The sequence below is a fragment of the Phyllostomus discolor genome, chromosome 6, assembly GCF_004126475.2.
Source record: "Phyllostomus discolor isolate MPI-MPIP mPhyDis1 chromosome 6, mPhyDis1.pri.v3, whole genome shotgun sequence".
Lineage (NCBI taxonomy): Eukaryota > Metazoa > Chordata > Mammalia > Chiroptera > Phyllostomidae > Phyllostomus > Phyllostomus discolor.
The window spans coordinates 35015711-35037128 of NC_040908.2; the positions used below are offsets into that span (position 1 = coordinate 35015711).

The 21418-nt window shown below is 42.0% G+C and overlaps 1 protein-coding gene across 3 annotated transcripts in view; it reads left to right on the plus strand.

Annotated features, from left to right (window-relative positions):
• The first annotated feature begins 1610 nt into the window (after positions 1 to 1610).
• The window catches only part of SPTBN1 (spectrin beta, non-erythrocytic 1), a 189057-nt gene continuing 169249 nt past the window's right edge, over positions 1611 to 21418 (plus strand). The window contains exon 1 of one of the 3 annotated variants that reach the window (XM_028516163.2): positions 1611 to 1836. The gene's annotated coding sequence lies outside the window, so the exon portion shown is untranslated. Of the gene's footprint in view, positions 1837 to 2466; positions 2555 to 21418 lie in introns of those variants that run through there. The other 2 variants (XM_036027958.1, XM_028516162.2) reach the window with 2 other exon arrangements.

Sequence of the window (21418 nt, forward strand, 5' to 3'; positions counted from 1 at the left end):
CCAGTGTTACCTAATGAGGGCAGCCACTTAAATGCTGGTTGTATTCAAATCAATTCCACAAAAATTTTTTGAGCACTTCCTAAGTGCCTACCCTGCACAGTAAACAAAGAACCCTGCCAGAGTTCGCCTGGCTGTGTTAATCAACCTGAGAAAAATGTTAAAATTATTTGCCTTCCTCAAATTTTTCCACATATATCAAATGTAAACATCAGTACAAACATTCAAACTGATGATGAAGGCCTAAAAGGAAGAATCATCTTCCTGAATTGGTGGCACAATTTAATTTAGTTTTATTTTTAAATTAAAAAATATAGAAAAATGTAAACCCAGCAAGCCTCCGTTCCATCGATTTGAGATGTAAACATGATCCAAACTATTTGACTTTTATTTCTGTTTTTTATTCAGGCGTTGAGGCTCAGATCTTTAGTGGAAAAGCCTTGGGGCTTTCAACCAAGGGCCCTCTTCCCTCTGAAGCTTCCAGGGCCATCCCGCTGGGCACCTACCCAGCAGGCAGAAAGTCAGTTTCTCCAGACTCGGCTTTCTAAAGGGCATTTCTAGTAGTGGTTATGACCAGACATCATCTTTTCTCCCCATCAGTGTTGGTTCCATAATTTCTACATAGCCTGGGGGATTGATGGGGTGGGCCAGCTGGTTGACAATGCTGGCCCATGAGGAAAATGTCAGGTGTCATCTCCTGGTATCTGGGTAGGGGGAGAACTCAAGCCCTCAAGCCTTTGGCACCTCCACTGCAGCCGGGGCATCCCCTCCCAAGGACTGGCTCAGGAAAAGCACCCGTTTCAGTTGAAAGTGAGCGTTTGGGCTTGACGCTGGAGTTAGACGAACCACTTGTAGGATCTGTTCCTAGCTATCCCGAGGGAAGTGGTGGGGAAGAGCACTCACAAAAGAGATCTTGACTTCACCGAAGTACAGCCCTCCTCCCCTTGTCTCCCAGGGTTTCCCACGGGAGGGGGACGGAGGGGACACCATCGCTCTTCATCAGGTGGGACAAAACTTACCAGGCACCACCACCTAGATCTAAATCAAATCAACCAAATGACATTCTAACACCTCCCTCAACATTCTCTCCATCGCGTTCCAATCGTAAACGTCGCGGGCGAAGAGGCTGCACAAACCACGTAGAAAATTAGGCTGCCCCTTTCCACGGCGATAATCAAATTAGCCTCAAATTAAACGTGAAATTGCCTTACGCCGGCTGGGCTGCTGGGACAAAGCCCCCATTGTCCTTTTGCCCGGGTAGCGGAGGCGGCGGTGCCCACCCTGTACAAGCCAGCCCCGGCCAGTCCCTGCGGCAGGGGCGAGGTCGGCGCTGAGCTGGGGAAAGCGTGGACGAGCTGGAGGTTCGGCTCGCTAGCGGAGCAGGCGCCGGGTGGGCAGCTGCGGGGCTCCCGGCAGATACAGAGAGCAAGGAACAGGGAGGAACTAGGAAGAACCGAGGGAGGGGGAGGCAGAGAAGAGGAGGGTGGAGGGTGTGCGGGAGAGAGCGAGTGCGCGCGCGCGCGCTCCCTCTCCCCGCCCCTCGCCCCCTCCGTGACTGCTCCCTCCCCTCCTTCCTCCGCCCAGCGCTCCAGCCCAGCCCCCGGAATCAGTGCAGCTGTTGCTGTGCAGGCTGCAGATTCCTCCAGTCCCTCCCTCGGCCGCCTCTCCGCCCGGAGCGAGCGCGCAGCCCCGCGCAGCAGCGCCCACCGGTCCCGTCCTGTGAGCCCCGGCCCCAGCCGCAGACAGCCCCGCGGAGTCGCCTCCTGGCCCACCCGCCCGGCAGCCGAGGAGCCGGAGGAGGACGGGACCCCGGCGCCCCCACCCCCTTATCCGCGGGAGGTAGGTAGGGGGCCTGAGGCAGGAAGATGCCAACTCATTGGGGCTGCCTCCCAGGCGGGCTCCTGGGCGGCAGGCCGGCGGGCGGGCGGCTGGGAGGAGGGGCGCGGGCCCAGGCCGAGAGAACGCCGCTGCCCTGCCGCTGCCCTGTGCCCGGGGAGTGGCGTGGGGGCGGGGAGGCTGCAGAGCCCGAGCAGGGGTGGCGCGGGGAACCCGGGTCTCCAGTGCTTATTAGTACTCGGGTTTTGCTGGGCAGGGGTGGCAGGCCCCGAGCGAGGCAGCCGCAGACCCACGGTGCGCACCGCGGCAGCCCAGCCCCATCCCTGGCGCAGCGGCGCCAATTCCCCCTCCCTGCCTCCGGCGCCTTGTCCATCCAGCGGGGCTCAGCGGCCCCTGGCGCGGGGGTGGTGCGGAGTGGGCAGCGGCGAGGTTGTATTTTCGGGTGCCCTCCTTCTACTGCTGGTGGGAGCGGAGGCGGCGTTGACAGGATCCGGCTCTGAGCCTAACGGTACAGAGGATGCGGCCAGGCGTGGTCCGGGCTGCGCCGTGCTGCAGCTGAGCCCGAGGCGGCGGCCCTGCGCCCCCCCCGCCCCCCCCACCGCCTATCCTCGCGCCCGCCCTCCCTCGGTCCCCACTCTCCCAGGGTTGGGCGTGAGCCGCTTGCGGGTGCGGAGCCTCCGCTGTGCCCGCCCTTCAGCTCCTGCTACCCTCTCTTCAACAGGTTTGTACCAGCGCGGGGACCCTTTGGCCCTCTCTTTGGGGTGGTGGGCTGGAGGCTCCTCTAGTCATCACCCCTAACACCACGCCCTTGACCCTCTTTTTGGGGGGAGCCTTCTCTTTGTTTTTGTGATAGGAAAGATGCCTAGAGCCTGCCATCCAGATGGAGAGGGGGGAGTGTTGTGGGGATCAGTACATAAATCATGTCCATTATTCTTCCAGGCAAAAGCCAGGCCGGATAGTGAGAGGGCGAGTGTGAGGGTGCTTTGGCGGAGGAGAAAAATGGATTCGGTGGGTTTATTTGGGCGGGGATATGCTTGCCTTTTTTTTTTTTTTTTTTTTTTTTTTTTTGCAAGATGGATGGCTCACGGTGTCCTCTTCGTGATGCAGCACAATGCAGCAGTATCACAGCCTCCCTGGGTTCTCGCTGGCGGGGCTTGGCACGGCCACTCGGCGCCTTCGGCCCCCGCCCGGCCCCACCCAGGCCCCGGGGCTGCCCTTGGCGGAGGCTCGTAGCTGCTTCTACCTTGTCATGCTGCTTCATCTGTATGTGGCGTCAGGAGGACCAGGTCACCTAGCTCCGAAAGGGGGACTCTTTTCTTTGGCGCGCTCTCTCCCGCCCTGCGGGTTGGGCTGTGCGTGGATGAAGGGGCGCCCTGCAGCGCTAATGCGGGCAGAGGGAGCCTGCCTGCAGCTGCGGACGGGAATCTGATCTCTTACCGAGGGACCTGAGCCGTAGGGAGGGGTTTGAGGGAGGACGCGGACCAGTGATGTGCGGAGGCAGTGGTGCAGTCAGTATTGGGAGTCGCAGAGTCTTTCTGTGGGTCACCCGTAATTTTTAACCACAACCCAACAGTCCATCGATTTCTTAATGTATGAAAAGTTGATGTTTATTGGAGCTTCAAAGCTATGACGTTACAGTACCTCTCTTTGGTTAATACTAGGAATATGAATTTTTCCTACAGGAAACCATCTTTTGAAATGAAATGATTAATCCATTTTAGTTCCTAGGTCTCCGAGACATTTCTAAAAATATAAAGATTCAATAGGTTGTTTTAGAAGGAACTTATATTTTTGACCGATAGTTGATGATTAACCTGTATTTTCTTTGCTTTCATCATTTGCTTTTTCTATAAATCAAATACAATTCCATATTTGGAAGTTTTATTAGGGATTATTAGGCAAATGAGTATCAAGATTGATGGTGGATTGGTGTTCAGACTTTTATAGATTTAGATAGCCAAATTAGTCATGACTGATGGGATTATGCTGATAACCAACTTCATGTATGTTTGTTTATATGTATCTTTTGTATACATATTTTTTGCAGATGTGGCCCGGGAGGGGGGTGAGAGGGGCAGACCACCAAGGCCTCTGAGGCTGGTATCTGGTCAGAAGGAGATGGTTGCCAGTGGTCTCATCTGTTTAGTTTGGGCTAGTATACAGGGAATGTCCCTTCTAAATGCTACTTATACAGTTCATTTATTCAGTGTGAGATGGCAAATGAGATACATGTCCCCCTAGGCTCTTCTGAACTGTATAGGTAAAAAAGGGAATTCAGTATGCTAGTATGCTGGAAGGGAAGGTCACTGTTTTGGAGTACAGGCGTGTCAGCGTTTATTTTTTTTAATCTCTAGTGAATCCCAGTTGGTGGCATTTGATTTCATGGCGGCTCTGCAAAGTAGAACTGAATGCAGATTGTGTGATTTATATGCATTATTTTGAGTTTTAAAAGAGGGCCATTAAAATACAGAGCTCTTTGGATTTGGGCTTCATTATTGTGCTGGTTGTATAAAATAGTGTTGTGTAAAGATGTTTGGGAGTATTGTTCCCATGGATTATCCAGACATTTTGGATTTACTATGTTGTAAGAAAATATCCTGTGTTGATGTCATAGGAGGTTTAGCTGTTCTGACTTAAACACCAGGTGCAGAATTCTGTTAGGTTAAGCTCTTTGTAATTTTGTCATCTCTGGACTGACCCAAACTTTCATCTGAGAGAATGAAAAGTATTGGGACAGTGAAGAAACTGCTGTCACTTGGTCGTCTGCTGTTGTTCAGGCTTTCTGTGAAGAGGATCTCTTGGGTGAGAATAGTAACAACTGTCTCAGGTGCTGTAGGAGCCAGAGAGAAGACCTCACGCTCTGCTTGAGGCACATCCCTGGCAGAGACTTGGCATTGACAGCGTTCTGTTGGAAGAGTTTGTCGGGGAAGAGTTTGTCAGAGTGGTTGTTTTGTCTTGCTGTGTGAGAGTATAACTTTATGTGTGGAAATGCTTCTTTGAGATGGAAGGATTTTACTGTTATTAAACAAGCACAGATGTGATGAGCAGAAATTATTTGATGTGATTTTTGTTGAAATAAACTTTTCATTTTAAGAACATAGTCTTAGAATTTTAAAGCATGCGCTCTGTGTGTGTGTGTGTGTGTGTGTGTGTGTATTTTTTTTTACACTCAGTAATGTGATGGTCCTTGAATTATATTGGGCACTGACCTTTATAACTGGGCTTTAACTAACGTTCTGTGGATTTCCTTATGGTAGTACTGGTTTCTTTTTGAGAGACTATTGGAAATGTAAACTATTTTTCCATAAGGAAAAAGCCAATACTTCCTCTGGAAGGGATACATCGTAGGTCTATGGAGGTAAGTAAAACATCTCATGGATTTCTCTTACCAGTTTTTAGTCTTTGCTGTTTCTTAAAGCACCTTTTCTTTGCAAGAGAACTAGTTTAGTACTCTTGATTCTTCTGATAACAGTTGTCTTGTATCCAAGTTCACGTAGTGTAGGAGCAATATCATCAATCTCTTTACTTTGGTGAGTAAAATTAAACTCTCCCAGTTAGATGCGCCCACACCTCTACTCTTAAACATCACTGGAGAAGGCATTTTCATCATGTCCCTTGCTATCATAATGAGATTCATGGACCACAAACATCCGGATCTCCTGGGAGTTTGTTTTAAATCAGATTCTTAGAGGCCCCAACCCAGACCTGTCCAACCCTAATTTGCATTTTAACAAGACTCCTAAGTGATTTGTACGCACATTAAATTGAGAAACATTAAATTGAGAAACGGCTCTGCTTCTTCATCTAAGGGACTTCTATATCAAAAAGTTCCTTCTTGTGTCTTACTTTTGTCTTTTCCTTTGCTCAAGTATCAACACATTTTTCCTCTTCTGTCACTTAAGTGGTGTTGAAGAAAGTGATTCATCCATTGTAAATTATTTAATACAGAAAAACATAAAGTTCTTTAATATTTCAGTGGAATAGTCCTATTAATAATAGCTTTTTAGACTAATCAGTTTGGGGGGTACCTTTCTAAAGTTGATAAACATTTCCACCCCCCATGCCCCCAAAGGCATTGGTTTTGAGACAGCAGAGCTGGAGTCCAGGAAGCACAGGGTCCCCTCGGCTCCTTCTGTTCCCCTCGCATCTTGTTCTCTGCCGTCAGCTGTTTCTCCCAGTATATTCAATATCCTGCCCTTCTGTTCCCTTCTTTTCTTAAAGTTGTTCTTTGTTAAGTAATCTATACATACAGAATAATGCACATAAGAGATACATGACAGAATCACAAGTCAGTGGACACTCAGACACCCATTACCTAGTTCAAGAAGAACCTCATCCTGCATTCAGAGTCCCCTAAGTGCCCCTCTGTCGTCCTATCTGAAGCAACCACTGTCCTGAATTTTGTACTCCTTTGCTCTTCTGGATAGGTTTTCCTTTTTAAAAATTCTTAAATTTTGTATGTTTTTGAACTTTATATAAATGAAAGTATGTTTTATTTTTCTGTGATGTACACTTTTCGATTAATGTTATATTCCTGAAATTCATTCATTTTGTTGTTGTAGTTTGTTCATTTTCCCTGCTGTATAGCATTCCACCATGACTTATTTATTCCTTCCACTGTAGATGGCCATTTGGTTTAATTCCAATTTTTTGCTGTTATGAAAGGACTACTATGAATGTTTCTTCAGTGTGTCTCTTAGGACATATGTGGAGATAGACACACACACAAATTCTCTGTCTTTCTCTCTCTCTCTGCAATGAAATTTGCTGGATCATATGTGCATCATCAACCTTACTAGATAATACCAAACTTTCCTGAAGTGATTTCCTTTCAGTAAGTGATTACTGTATACCAATTATATTCCCACTAGTAGGATATCGTGTTGCTGTTTTATAACTGTGGCAGCATGTCCATCATTTACCAACCTTGAAAATGTCCGTTTGTGAAGTTATCTCATTGTGCTTCTTATTTTCAATTTCCTTGATTGTTGAGATTAAGTACTTATTTATTATTGGCCATTTGGTTTCCTCCTTTTGTGAAATCCCTGTTCAGTCTTTTGCCTGTTTGCCGTTTAGATTTTTTCCTTATTGATTTGTAGGAGTTTTTTATGTAGATTGCTTACTAATCTTATGTGGATTATATGTGTTGCAAAAATTGCCTTCCAGTTTGGGTTTCTTTTTTTTCTAAAGAAACTTTTTGTGGTTTCTTTTGATAGTCATTCATAATTTCAGTAAGTCGGAATCAGTTTTCATCCTTTAAAGCTTGTGAGGATGATTTTGATACTGCAGAAGAATTTTTTTTAGTTTGGAAAGAGCATGGATTTTGGAGTCAAACAAACCTGGGCTCAAATCCTGATGCAATTATTGTGTACTAGTCACATGGCCGTAGCTATGATCTAGGGTTGAGCTAGTTCGTTACTCTCAGAACTATAGTTTCCTCATCAGTAAAATCAAATTAGTAGCACTCATACAGTTGAGAGACAGCCGTGTGTGGTGCGAGGCATATGGTAGGTATTTAAGCTGATAACCTTTCCATTACTTTCTCTTTAGGCTCCCTAAACTATATAAACCAGTGACCCCTTTTGAAATGCTTGTAAAAATTACCTTATTTTATTTTTTAAAAGTTTGTGTTACCAATAGAATATATGTATTGATTAACACAGGCTGAATAAGACCACTTACTGGAAACCTTTTGTCAGTTCAGGTTCCTGTACTTGAGAGTAGTGTTAATTACAGTTCTGTTTACTAAAAAGCATTTATACTAATGTTCTCCCTTTGCTACTACTCTAAGATTACTTTGCAATATATATGTAGTATATAAATTTTTTGATTCAGTAAGTGTTGGCTACCTTTTGCTAGGGCTTAAAGTTGGGCTAGGGTGATGATGGTGTAGGCTGACTTAAAGTTGAATAAAAATTAGTTCCTGAATCCAAGGACTTTTTAATCTACTATGTAGATTATACACTGTGTATGTACACAGAAGATAAAAGGCCTTTTACTGACCAGATATGTGACTTCTGGTCTCTGATCTAAGTTTATAAAATGAAGATCCCAGGTGAAATTCTGGTTGGGGGTGAGACACGGCCCCTGGCAGACTTGGAGAATAGTAGGGCCACTCTTTTTCTGCAGAGCTGGGATAGAGCCTCAGCAACATCCTCAGTACAGTGTGGTAGGCAGTGATTACCAGAAATTAAACAGATTTGGCACTTAGATTTTAAGAACCTGTTAACTTCTAAAGTTCTGTGATGATAAGATATGTAAGTAACACAACACTTCAGCCATGTTCAAAATTCAGTGGAACGGGAAGAAACTAGAAGCAAGGAGACAGAAAACTGGTGATTGTGGGGGTCCAGACCTTAAGGGAGCAAGTTATGGTGGTGGCCATGGGAATGAGAAGGGGAGGGGGAGGAGAGATGGGAGAAAGGTTGCGAAGGCTCAGTCCTGGGCCACCTGTGTGTAGGGTGAATGGACAAGACCCCGGGGGATCTCAGTGGGGATGAGGACATAAAGTGATAAAGGTGTCAAATTTGGATGATGGCAAAGAGCATGGTTGGCTGTCGTGAGAGAAATAGACAAATTAAGGGGAACAGTGGATATTTGATTGGGAAGAGAATCAGTTTGTCTTCACATACATTATTTGAGGTTCCAACAGAGCCCTTAGCGGAGTTAGAGGAGAGAGGCCAGGACTGGCGTGGCTGACGGGAGGCCACTGGGTAAGGGTCCTGAGCTTTAGGCCCCGGCCCCGCCGCCTGGGCACACTGCCTTGACTTTTCTGCACGCCTCAGCGTCTTCATCTGGAAAAGGGTGATAACAGCACTGCCTATCAAAGAGGATTTTATTAAAGTTTCAGTTAATCCAGTGCCCGTCACAGTACATTTTACTATTAAATCTGGAAATTATGCTTTGTCTCACTTTTCTGCTTTCTTTCAAATAAGTATTTGGATTTGTTCAGAAAAGATACATTCCAGTAAACAATACCAATCCATCAGATAAATAATGCTAAACTCAGTCTGTATTAAATTTGTCCCTATGTATCTTGTCAAAATATAGTAATACAAAAGGCAAATCTGAATAACATTTATTTTTAACAAACAAAAAAAAATAGTAAAACCCTAGTATAAACCCTAGTATATGGGCTAGGGACAGATGGCTTATAAAAGAAGAAATTAAGGAAACCACTAAGTATATTGAATTGTTCAAACTCACCAGTAATGTGAAACACAAATGAAAACAATTAGGTTAATTTTTCCACTTAAACGGGTAGGTAGAGAGTTCTCTCTGGGGTGCCGGGATGGGAGCGCCGCAGCGCCTCTTGGAAGCATATTTGGGTTAACTTAGTTTGAAAAATTAGTGTGTGTGTATATCTCTATATCTATATTCAGATATATATATCTATCTGAAACCTTAAATGTTTATACCTTTTGGACTGGAATCTCACTTGCAGCTCTGTAGCACAAAGGAAGAATTAAAAATAAGGACAGAGGATTTTAAACAAAGGTTTTCTTACCAATAATAATCATGGAAAAACAACTGGGCCATAATCAAATAAATTGCGGCACAGGCACAGGATGGGATTCAATGTAGTGCTTAAAATCATGGTTTGGAAGAATACTACTGGAATGGGAAAATACTAACAATGTAGTATTCAGTGGAAATAATCTGTATACAAAGCTGTATAATACTCTGTAACTCCTGTTTTATTAAATAAAAGACTGGAAGGAAATGTTAATGGTTTGCTTTGGATGGTGGGTTGATGGGTGATTTCCTTTCTTGTATGAAAGGAAATTCCTATGACTTAATGTTTCTCACTTTAAGTTTTGAAATATTTCACACATTCAGAAGGGCACATACAGTAAATAATATCATAGACTTCCATGAGGAGTATTTTTTAATAGTCAAAAAACAATCAATGTGTTATGTTAATTTTTAAAGAAGTAAAGAAAAAAGGCAAATCTGGCAACTGTAGATTGTTAAGGAATAGTTTAAAATTCAAAGGATTTGTCACGTGTGTCCTCTGTACTAATCTAAAAGCAGTGAAAATGAGTAAGTCAGCGTATTAAGGGTGTGGGTCTGAGAGAGAAGTAGAGCATGCAGATGTAATGGAATGCAAACTTGACTCCACACTTTACCTGGGCCAGCTTAAGAAGGGGGAAAGACCAGGACTTCAGGGTTTCCAAACCACACACTTGTGTGTGGGAGAGAGGAGTGGGATTCTGTGACGTGCTTGTTCTCATTTGTGGGAGCCCATACGACTGCCGGAGCTAATTTTGTAACCATTGAGACCTTCGTGTTTTGTGAGAATTGGTCAGAAACTTAGGTAAAATTCCAAGTGAAATTTTTTAAGTTAAAATGACTCCACATTTAGATAACTTCTAATTAATGGTTTTTCAGTATTTGGTAAGATTGTAGGCTAAGAGTGTGGTGGAACAAAATTTAAAGAAATCCTTGATTTTTGTATATGAAAGGAAATTCTTATGTAATGTTATATATATTTAAACATAGATGCATATCTGTGTGTTCTCTCTTCTCTACCACATAGATGAGAGAGAGGTGTGTGTGATTAATTTCCAGTGTGAAAGGAGGCAAAGAGCTATTTTAAGGCTTTTCAAGTGGGAATATTGTAGAGATAACATTTTGAAGGTGAATCCCAGGAATGAACTTTGCCCTTAGCTGATGGGGGAAATGTTTGGAGGAAAATAGTACTTGGTGTTTTTATGGTTTAAGTCCCCAATTGTACTGGCACTTTATAAAATGTGGCTTGTAAAAATGAACTAATTTACTTCCACGAATTTTGAATGTTTTCCGATGTGAGCTTTAAGCAGTTGATTGAAGAGGGTTCAGGATTAAGTGTGCTTTTGAGATATGAAAGTAAAATGTTACAGTTTTAAGATTGCTTTAAGTGTATATATTGTGTTTAATTTGTATAATTAAATATGCCCACACTTAGAAAATTCATTAGCCTAACAGGTTATATCTGGGTGATGGAATTCTGGAAAACTTCTCATTTTATCTCCACATTTTCCAAGCTTTAGGAAATGGCTTAACAGTAAACTCTTGCTTTTTATCAAAAATACCCTAACATCACAACAAACCTTGTTTTAGTTAAGAACAAAGTAAAATGATTAACCAGCTAAATACACCTTCTGCTGTTCAAATTTTGTCTACCATAACTTTCTGAAAAGCAGTACTAACAGCAACGGTGTAAAGAGCCCTGAAACGTTAAAAAGATTTTCCCATTTCTCAGTGAAGTGTGCATTTCGTTAGAGCCTTGCTGTTTCATTACTTCCGCGGAGTGTGGGAAAAGATGGGGAACTGGGCCCCCAGGGAGCCTCTCAAAAACATCCTCCCAGAGATCAGCCTCTAAGGCTCCTGCCTTTGGCTGTGGGTGAAGTTCTTGTTGTTCCCTGCCCTCGTGGGTGGCTGTTTCTGGGATAATTTTTGTCCTAGTGTGTTTGCCTCAAGGCCAAACCTAAATGGCCAAGGGCAGCATATTTTTCTGGAATGTTCTTCAGCAGCTGTTCAGCGTCTTTGGGATAGGAAAATTCAGTTCTTATCATGGTTTAGGGCCTTGGAGAGGGGGCCTTTTATCTTGTTTATTTAAAGGAGAAGGAAAACCTAGCTTCTTCCCTAAAACAGAGCTTATTTATTTTGTTATGTGATAGTTAAACATTTCCTGTTGTATTTTTTTACCTGGAGCATAGGAGTGCTTTTTTAGTGAGAACAATAATTTTAAAAGTTAAAATTTTTTTTTACCTTTTTAGAATCCCTGAATTTTTTATAATCTGCTAATATATAGAGTGCATAGTTTTACTCTAAATGGTTTCTGAAGAATATATACTTTCATAAAGATATAAATGAGCATAAATCATAACAAAACTTAAAAAATTTAAATACTTTTATTACAGAAATAATAAATCTATATTGTAGATCATACAAAATATAAAAATGAACACAAAGAAGAAAATTAAAATCACTAGGTTAAGTCAGTGACCGTATAAACTTGCAGTTAACATCTTGGTGTTTATCCTTTAAATCTTTTTCCTGCCTTGCATATTTGTTCATCGCGCAAATAAGGGTCAATCCTCAAATCTTAGGCTGAAGATGTAAAATTTTGACAGGCTAAAGAATCCCTTAATGTTTATCATTCTTCAGTTTACACATGTAGCATGGCAAATCATAACATCTTATTACCAGTCACATTCAAAGTTATGGAATAAATAGCTGTTTTTAGTGGTGGCAATATTTTTTAAAGATTTTATTTATCTTTAGGGAGAGGGGAAGGGAGGGAGAAAGAGAGGGAGAGAAACATCAATGTGTGGTTGCCCCTCTCGCGCCCCCTTCTGGGGACCTGGCCTGCAACCCAAGCATGTACCCTAGACTGGGAAGCAAACCAGCGATCCTTTGGTTCGCAGCTGACACTCAGCCCACTGAGCCACACTAGCCAGGGCAGTGGTGGCAGTATTAAAGAAAAATGTTGAAGAATCCAAAATTTGCTATTATAGATAATTCTCTTTTGGGGGGGGGGGGCAGGGACCTTTTACAGTGGAAAAATACCAAAAATTAAATTCTCATTAGATAATGTGTACTTTCTGTTTTGTTTGGAAAGGAATTCCCATCAGAGTTGTCTTAATTCCCTTGAGAGACATCTCTGTTAGCTCCTGACAACATCTGATTTTACTTTTGTCTTCAGATTTCAGAGTCTTTGAAACAGCTCTCCTATAACATGTCACAAATGGAATGGATGTGGATATTATAATCTTGGTTTTACATGTAATAAATTTTACTGGGCTGGGTTTAGTTAAAACTGTTGAAAGCATACAGCAGAGCTCAACTTTGTATTTGCTGAAGTCTTTCAAATTATATCTTTGCAGCTAGGGTCTGTTTCAAGGAGAAATACGTATTCGATTCTGCATGCCAGTTCTTTATGCCCTGGGACCTCCGATGGATGGAGGTGACTCACTGGCATTTCTTTGTTGCTTTAATTCTAGTATTTGGCTTCTTCCCTTGGATGGTGTTAAGGTGGTTTGTTCATGTGCTGAGGGGAAGAGTGGAGAAATACCCTTTCATTGAAGAGGAGGAAAGCTTTTTCAGCAATTTCTCTGAGGTAGTTTGTGGTGGTTGTAAGTCTTGTTTGGGGTGGTGGGCCCTGAACAAAAGTGGCAGATGACCTTCTTCCCTGCTTAAACATTGAAGAGCAGTGTCAGCTCCGTTCACAGCTTAGAGGGAAAATCTGAGCTGGGCTGGGTGTTGGATGGAGCAGGGTTGGGTGACGGAGCTCAGCTACACTAGTAGACAGACTTCCTCACTCCAAACAAGGGGTTCTTCAGAGACTCCAACCTGGTGGGAATCATTCCCTTTGAGGGTGGCTGAAACCCATCAAGGGAAATGCTTGATGGTTAATGTGCCTGGGCTGTCTGAAGCCTGGAATAGGGATCTCAGCTTGACTTTCAGGTAGCTGCAGATATTGGGCCTAGCCCTCCAGGAGGCATCCAGCTGAGACAGTACCCAGGTTAGGGGAGAGCAGGGGCTGGAATGTGGCCTTATCCAGACCTCTGACTGCATGAGCACACCTGTCACTATTTTAGGAGGTGAGTGGTGGTCAGAGGTATCAGTCCGGTGACTTCTCTGAGAGCGGGTCTGGTCCTTCTCACAGCGAGGCTGACAACTCTGTGCTGCCAGCTGTCCTTAAATACCCAACTTATCTTCTGGGGCGGAGTCGAGGGGCGCCACTGTCCTGGAGAAAGGCGTTAGTGGGCCATTCGAGCAGGAAAGAAACCAGCGCACACCTCCTGCTTTATTCTTTGCTTTAAAGGTAGGTTGTTTTGTTTTTCCTCTTTGCTTGTTTTTAGATCAACACCCACTGCTAAAGGAATTTCTGAGTTTCCCTGATAATAAGGACGATTTGTCACTTTGAAAGGCTTATTTTGCTTTTGAAGTATGTGGTCCTGACATTAATACCACCTCTTTCATCCTAGTTCTAAAAATTGTGTTTGATTCATAAATTTGATTCATAATTAAATTGAAAATTTAATTAGAGAGAAGGTTAATTTATTGTCTTGTTCCCAAAGCAGATTATTCTTGTCTGTCAGTTAAAATATACATATATGTTGTGTGTGTATGTATATATAGATATATATTTCCCGCTCTGCAGAATTATTTTGTTAGTGTATGTTTGCGTGAATATTTTGTTCTTAATTATTGTATGTATTTCCGTTGGACTCCACCCTTGTTACAGAAAACTTAATTACATGAACTAAATTCTATCTTTAGCGGGTCATACTTGAGAACTGCTTAGTCTTCTCAACTTGTAAAGTAGGTATTTAATGTAAAGAGTATATGGATGGCTGGCCCATCACTGGAATGTTGTGCAGCTGTGCAGAGCAGGAGGATCAAATGTGCTAATTAAATATTTTTTTTAGCAAGAATGGAATGTAGCAGCATGTGGTTAACCATTCCAGTTTGTTTTTGAAGAGGACTTTTTTTTTTGCCCCATATTAACAATTAGAGAGAACATTGGCTTCAAGGAGCATGTATTGCTATGTTAAATTGTTCTTTTCACAGAGGTGGTGGGATTCATTAAATACTAACGCTGTCCTTCAAAATGTACCCCGATGAATAATGTGCTTCAAAGCATACTCAGTGGGGGCATGACTAGGGTTTGGCATCTCTGGTTGAGGTAAAGGTTTGATCATGCTTCCCCCTCCACCTCAGTTGTCCCTCCAGAGTTGGTGAGCACTGTGCCTTTGTTTGGGCAGCGAGGCACAGGGTTTTTCCCGCAGTTGGAGCAGCGGTCTGGTATTTGTTGGGGGACCAGTGTGGATCATTTGGACTAAGCTGCATCCATACAGATGTCGATTTGGTTTTCTCTTTTTTTCTTTTTTAGCCAGGCATTATGCAAAGTGACCTGGTGGGAATAAATGGCAGGCTGGTTGTGTAATGTGGCAGCATCTTACTTGTCTTAGAGATAAGTGGGATGTGATTCCAGCAAGGCTGTGCAAAAAGTTGGAATGTGTTGGAGAACTGCCAAGAGATTGGGAGCAACCTGCATGACAAGCTCTAATGCTGCTTCGGCCTGCCTGAAAATAGCTATAGTTTAACAAAATAGCCTGAACTTGTCATTTCACGTAGGCAAAACTGCTCCTCTAAATGTATTACCAAGACATAGAGATAGTTGCTTTCCTCCTCAGTTTAGCAAGATTTATTTTAATTTGTTTATCTTTTTGTTCCAATGCTCTTAAAGAAACCTTATTGACTGTATGTAGGAAGATATTTCTTTGCAACTTCTTATCTGCATGGTTTCACGTGGACTGGTTAGTAATGCATCATCCCCAAGCTTCACATTGAGTTCCCCTGCCCCACCTGCTCCACCCACAAAATACGCAGTTTTGTGGTTTGGGTAAAAGTTGGGTCCCTGAAGCTCTTTAAAAAGCCCTATATTTTATACGTGTGATGCTCTTCCGGAGATGAATTACTGGTGTTTGAACACTAAAATATTGTAGAAGCAGAGGAAAAGGCACTTTCTGACTTCGTATTAAGTTTACTTGCAGTTTGTAGTACTTTGATTCTTGTTTGTAATCGATTTATTTTCTAACTGGTCTCAATTTAAAAAAATAGGCTGAATTTTTAAGCCAGGATGGTAAAGACAAAGGTGGGAGTGCAGTCTTACGGAGGGTTGGAGCCTGATGGTGACGTGGGAGTGGGGGGAGCGAGGGAGGTGGAGGTGAGAGGCTGCTGGCTGGGATAATCCAAATAACCTGTTGGTTTGGGTGCTGTGAAGATGAGATTTTAAAACATGCAATATTTCGATTAGTGAATGGAAATAAGAGAGGGTTTAGATCTTAAATATGGTATGAAAACAGTGAGTGAACGTCATCTTAGGGGCTTAAATACAAACCAAGTTCCTATTAAAAATGTCTTAAAAGATGATATGACCAGACATCTTAATTATCCTATAACAAAGTCCATTAGAAATTTAGACTGTAACTTTATAGCTTTTTAGAGTACCCCACAAATGGGCTTGTTTTTCTTACATCTTCAGATTTGTAATTCTGATTTTTCCTTTCTCATATTTGGTATCTTAAATATATTTCAGAGGGTGTCCCCTTGAATAGAAATGTTACTTCTGACTATATATAGGTTCCTTATTCAGAGATTTATAGTTTACAATTATTAGACCTTTGGTCAGTAGCGTTGAGGTTATTTTTTTAGGCACGTTTTGTGATATGTAAAAAGCACTGTGTGTTTTAAAACATGAAAAAATATTTTATGGAAAACATGGAGATACTTAGCTTCTTTAGATGTATTGATCTTTTTATTATTAGATGGGGGATAAATTCTCTATAGTATTGTTGATGTGTTGGAAAATACCTTTATTGAGCCTAAGATTTTTAAATTTTTAAAATTATGTTTTTGCCTCTTCCTGTAGACAGTCCCTGTTTTTTAAACACACCCTTGGATAGCCAGAATGGTAAATTGAGTTCAAAAGATGTAAACTATGGTCCAGAACTACCGGTTGCCTTTTAATTTCACATACTGTTATCTTATATGCTTGCATGGTCTTGCTTTTAGATAATTTTCTCCTCAGACTGTTCATTAATTTGGAGTGTGCATTCATTAATTTTGTGGGAACATTCAGTCATTCACTGTAAGATAGGCAAACAGTAAAATATTTGAATATCCCTTTTCTCGATTATTATCTGCATTAGAAAAATCATTCATTTTAATTTTACACATGTATACTGGATGCTGTCTCTCTGTGTATGCCTTGTATTCGCACAAGCTCATGAGACGAGGAACAATCAAGCTTAGCATTTAAAATATACCAGATATAAAAATTAACAGAATCTGCTTCTGTGTGTTGGGAGATACATGGAAGAGACCCAGGGTTATAATGGGCTCTTTGTGAAGTGTGAAGGCAGATGGAAACACGACAGAAGTCTGCTGCAGAGGGCATCGGACTGGACAGGTGAGGACCACATGGAGGTTCATGCCGGGGGTAGGTGGAGTAACGAGTTGGCTGATGAAATACTAGCCGTCTTAGATGTTTGTGCAGCTGTTGTCAGCTAGCCAGAAATATATCGGACTGCTTGAGATGGTAAGAGCTTTGCTGTCTGCGTAGGCTTATTGGGTAAAATAGTGCTTCAGATGCTTGTGAAGATGTCTAGTATAACATTATTGTAATAGAAAAATTGGTAATGACCCAGGTGTCCATCATTGGTAAGTTTGAGGGAGGCATATTATAGAGGCAGTACAAATGTAGACCCAGGGACTCACTTTGTGACCTTGGGCAAGTCATTAACCCTTCACTGTCTCAGTCTCTTCATCTATAAGATGGGGGCAGTTGTGATACAGACCCGTGAGAGGGTTACTGTGAGGATTATATAAGTTAACATGAGTAAAGTGATTAATGCCTGGTGAAACTCATAGTCATTACTATGAAAATTTTCTAATAACATAGGAAAGTTTTTAAGGGGAAAAAGGAGAGTACAAGATTATATAAAGGATGTGATCTCAACTATGTAGAAAAACATACAAAGAAAAATACAAGAAGGAAATATTCCAAATGTTAATTTTTGGGGGAGAGTGGTTTTTTTGTGATTTTTCTTTTTGTCTCAATGCTTTTCTTTTTCTTTAGTGAAGGGCTTCTCAGAGCCTTTACAAGCTTAATAGGCATTCTAGGAGAGAGAGTGATACATGGTATTTCTCACACTTATCTGATCTTGGGATTCTTTTCTTTTTTTCCGTAGCCTCTCCTAGACCTGGAGTTTCATAGAATGTGCTTTGGGATATACTAGTCTAGTCTGTTATTGTCCAAAGGAAAAATATTAGCATTGCATTTTAATTATTACATGCTCTGGAAAGAAACTTTTTATTGTTTGGTCGAGGAATTGATTATTTGAAGAGTTTGAGTTCTACTATTATGAATCAAATTGCAGGCAATATATGTTTTTTAAATTTAGTCATTATTGGTTACATGCTTGTGTTGAGTCCATAGTATTTTTCTTCATTTAGTTGCTTTTGTGTCCTAAATTTGCTGTTGAAAAGAGTAAGGTAAACAAACCTTGACCACACATATTAGTGGTTATAAAAGATTAAATTAGTTTGAACAGATGGCCCAAACACATACAGCTTTTTATTGACTTCAGCATTTTTTGTTGATTCTCCCAGACTTTCTATAACAAATTTTCTGGAAGTTTTGACACTACTGAAATGAGGACTCGGATAAGAATCAGGGATCCCCTGGCTGGTGTGGCACAGTGGATTGAGTGCTGGCCTGTGAACCAAATGATCGCTGGTTCGAATGATCCCAGTCAGGGCACCTGCCTGGGTTGCAGGCCAGGTCCCCAGTAGGGGGCGCACGAGAGGCAACCACACATCGATGTTTCTCTCGTCCTCCCTCCTTTCTCCTCTATAAATAAATAAATAAAATCTTTTAAAAAATTAAATTTAAAAAATCTGGGAGACAACTTTCATCAAGAGGTATCACTGTATTTTTCGGACTATAAGACACACTTTCCCCCCAAATTTGGGAGGAAATGGGGGTGCAAATATAGTCCGAATGTAGTGTACCTGGCTCGCTGTGGGGGGGGGCGCATGGTGGTGGAGCAGGGTCACAGGTTATGAAATACTTTACCACATTTTTTTGCTTCAAATTTTTTTTCCTATTTTCCTCCTCTAAAACCTAGGTGCGTCTTATGGTGCAGTGAGTCTTATAGTCCGAAAAATACAGTACTTATTTCTCTACCAGCAGGTTTTGGATTTAAACATGGTATTTGTTGCCAGGGACTGGATGCCTGCATATGTATCAAATCTCGGTATGGAAGTTTTCATTTAAATGTGGCTTTAAACGTGATGTGGTAAAGCTTTAGGTAAGACGGATCTCCTGTTTCATAACCATGCATGAGTAAAAACTTTATAATGGAACTCCCCAGACCTGAGTTCATGCCATTTTTTTCCAGTGATGAATTCACTTTCTATGTGAAATCCAACCTCTGAATTCATTTTCATTTTCTGTTTTTTTTTTTTTTTTCCTTTGTGAGTGAAAAAAGGTGAGAAGGGCAGTTGCTGTTTCGTGACTGTTAAATCTGTCAGTTAACTCAGCAATGCCCGTTTCCCCCCCTTCCCCAGTGTCATTGTAACAAGGACCAGAGGGGTAGTAAACTGCCTTGTGAGGGCACCTGGTAAGGATTGGAGACAAGGAAAATCTTTAGACCATGGTTTCCAGTCTTGTTCTATTTGTAGATTTAATATCATCATAGAAAAAGCGTTCATGACCCACCACAAAAACAAACATTAAAAAAGTGTGTTTTGGGTTTTCTTCCACGTGTCAGACTTAGTATCTTAAGGAGTGAACTGTGCAAACGTGAGAACCAGCACAGTTCACCACAGGGCTGCTCCCAAGCCTGCTCACATGACCGTTGCCTGCAGCAGGCCTCCCGGGTATCTGATGACCTCAGACACTTGTGCTGGGTGTGAGCAATGGTAGCCTTAGTGTAAATCTGCTTTCAAGAGAGGATTGTTTATTTCCTCACCTTCAGGGTTTTGCAGTGCGGGCCCCTCATGGACCCTCATGGACCACCTTGCTAGACCAGCGAGGAAGCCAGCCTTTAGGAAGGTTAGTGTTAGAGCACTGTTTTCACATTGTAGGCTACAGCTCACGGTCAGAAAGATTATAGAGGATATGCAGAATTAGAGGTTTTAGAGCTGGTGGGACCCTGTAGATCTCACTGCATCCACACCATTGGACAGAGGAGGAGACACACTCAGAGAGGCCAGGTGAAGTCACACAGCCTCGCACAAAGTTAAGGGCTGAAACCACCATGTTAAGCCAGTGAGTGTTATTCTGAGCCATTGGCCAATGCATAAGAACAGTCAGTCTCCTTGTGACAGTTTTCAAAGTGCTGAAGCTTGAAAGGCATCTTAACCTCTTTTTATTTGGACCACTTGTGATGCTTTTCAACATTATATGTGAGGTGAGCCTACAGGTTTAGTGCTCTTTTTCGCTGTTTTCATGCTGTCAGACTAGCATTAACATTTATAGGGAAAATAGATCATGTTTTACCAAAGATTAAGGAAGATGAAAAAGAATTTTTTTTAATAGGGAAGGAAGCATGGAACTTAAAAATCAGCACATACCGCATGTCCACCTTTGTCTTAATAAAAATAGCAAACAACTGTGCCCTGGCTGCCCCAGCCGGGCTGAAAGGAAGGTGAAGGTCATTCCAAAATAGAAAAGGATCTGGTTAAATATTACTTCGATCAGTTGAATACGTTTAAAAATTTTCAGACCCAGGGACGTGGATGTAGGCCAACTGAGGAGTTCTCTCTGCTCACATATGATGTGTGCTCTGTATTATCAGTGATTTCAAAGGGGACAAAGGACAGTTCTGAAAAACATGATCCTCACTTTCCCCCATCCCCCACCCCACAGGGATTTGTAGCCATGTAGGAGATCTGGGGTGTGATGGGTAAAAGTAAGAAAGTTAATCCCATCTTTCAGTGGTTGGGTTCTGTTTCTGGAGCCACACATCCTGGATTGACCCCTACCTCTGCCAGTTACCCATTGTGGATCTTTGGTAATTGACCTATAATTTATCATCCAAACTGGGTAATTTATGGGAGGTGAAAGGGGATACTCAGAAGAACTGTACCAGGACAGCAGGCATAAACTGGGACCCTCTGAGGCAAAGCAGGCAGTGTGGTCACCTGAGTTTTATCAAATTACCTAATCTCGGTCTCAGTTTCTTCATGTTGTGAGATGGGTATGATAATAGCACTCACTTCATAGGGGATTAGGCTTAAGTGCAATAAGATATGTAAAGGGTTTGAATGTTGTTTGATACATAACTGTTCCATAGAATTAGCTCTTTAAAAAAACTATTATACCCTGGTTTCTCTTCAGATTGTATAAATGTTTCACCTTTTACTAAAAAACCTATTATTTAGGGCACTTATTTCACATAATAGCTACTTGTATATTTCGTTTACTTTCTGTTGTTGTCATATGATTTCTCGATAGCAAATTTTGCTTTTAGTTTTATTGAATGAATAATAACATTTACTAATGACTTCTTCCTTTCATGGCACTTACTCACACTTACTCACTTGCTTTATTTGAGCCCTTTCTTTCCTCAGGTAAAGGCCCTGAAAGTAAAATTGACTTTCGCTTTGTCAGCTATGCCTGTATCTGGCACTTAGTTACATACTTAGCATCTGTGGCCTGAGACGGGTGGGCTAATTAGTATCCACACTAGAGACCACAGTTTTTACAGTTGACCCTCAGGTACAGGAATTGTGAGATGGTTGAATGAGTGGGAAGGGCCAAAACTAGGGATCCTCCTTGACTTTCTCAAGTTTGGGTTTTCCCAGCACAGCCATGTGTAGGGTTGCCAGATTAGGAAAAACAAAGAAACCAGCACTCCCAGTTAAATTTGACTTTCAGATAAGCAGCATATCTTCTTTAGTGGAAAAATGTCTTGTGCAATATTTGCGGCACCCGTATACCAAAAATGCATTGTTTATCTGCAACTCAGCTTTAACTGAGCATTCTGTGTTTACTGATAATCTGTTATGGAGTCTAAAGAGA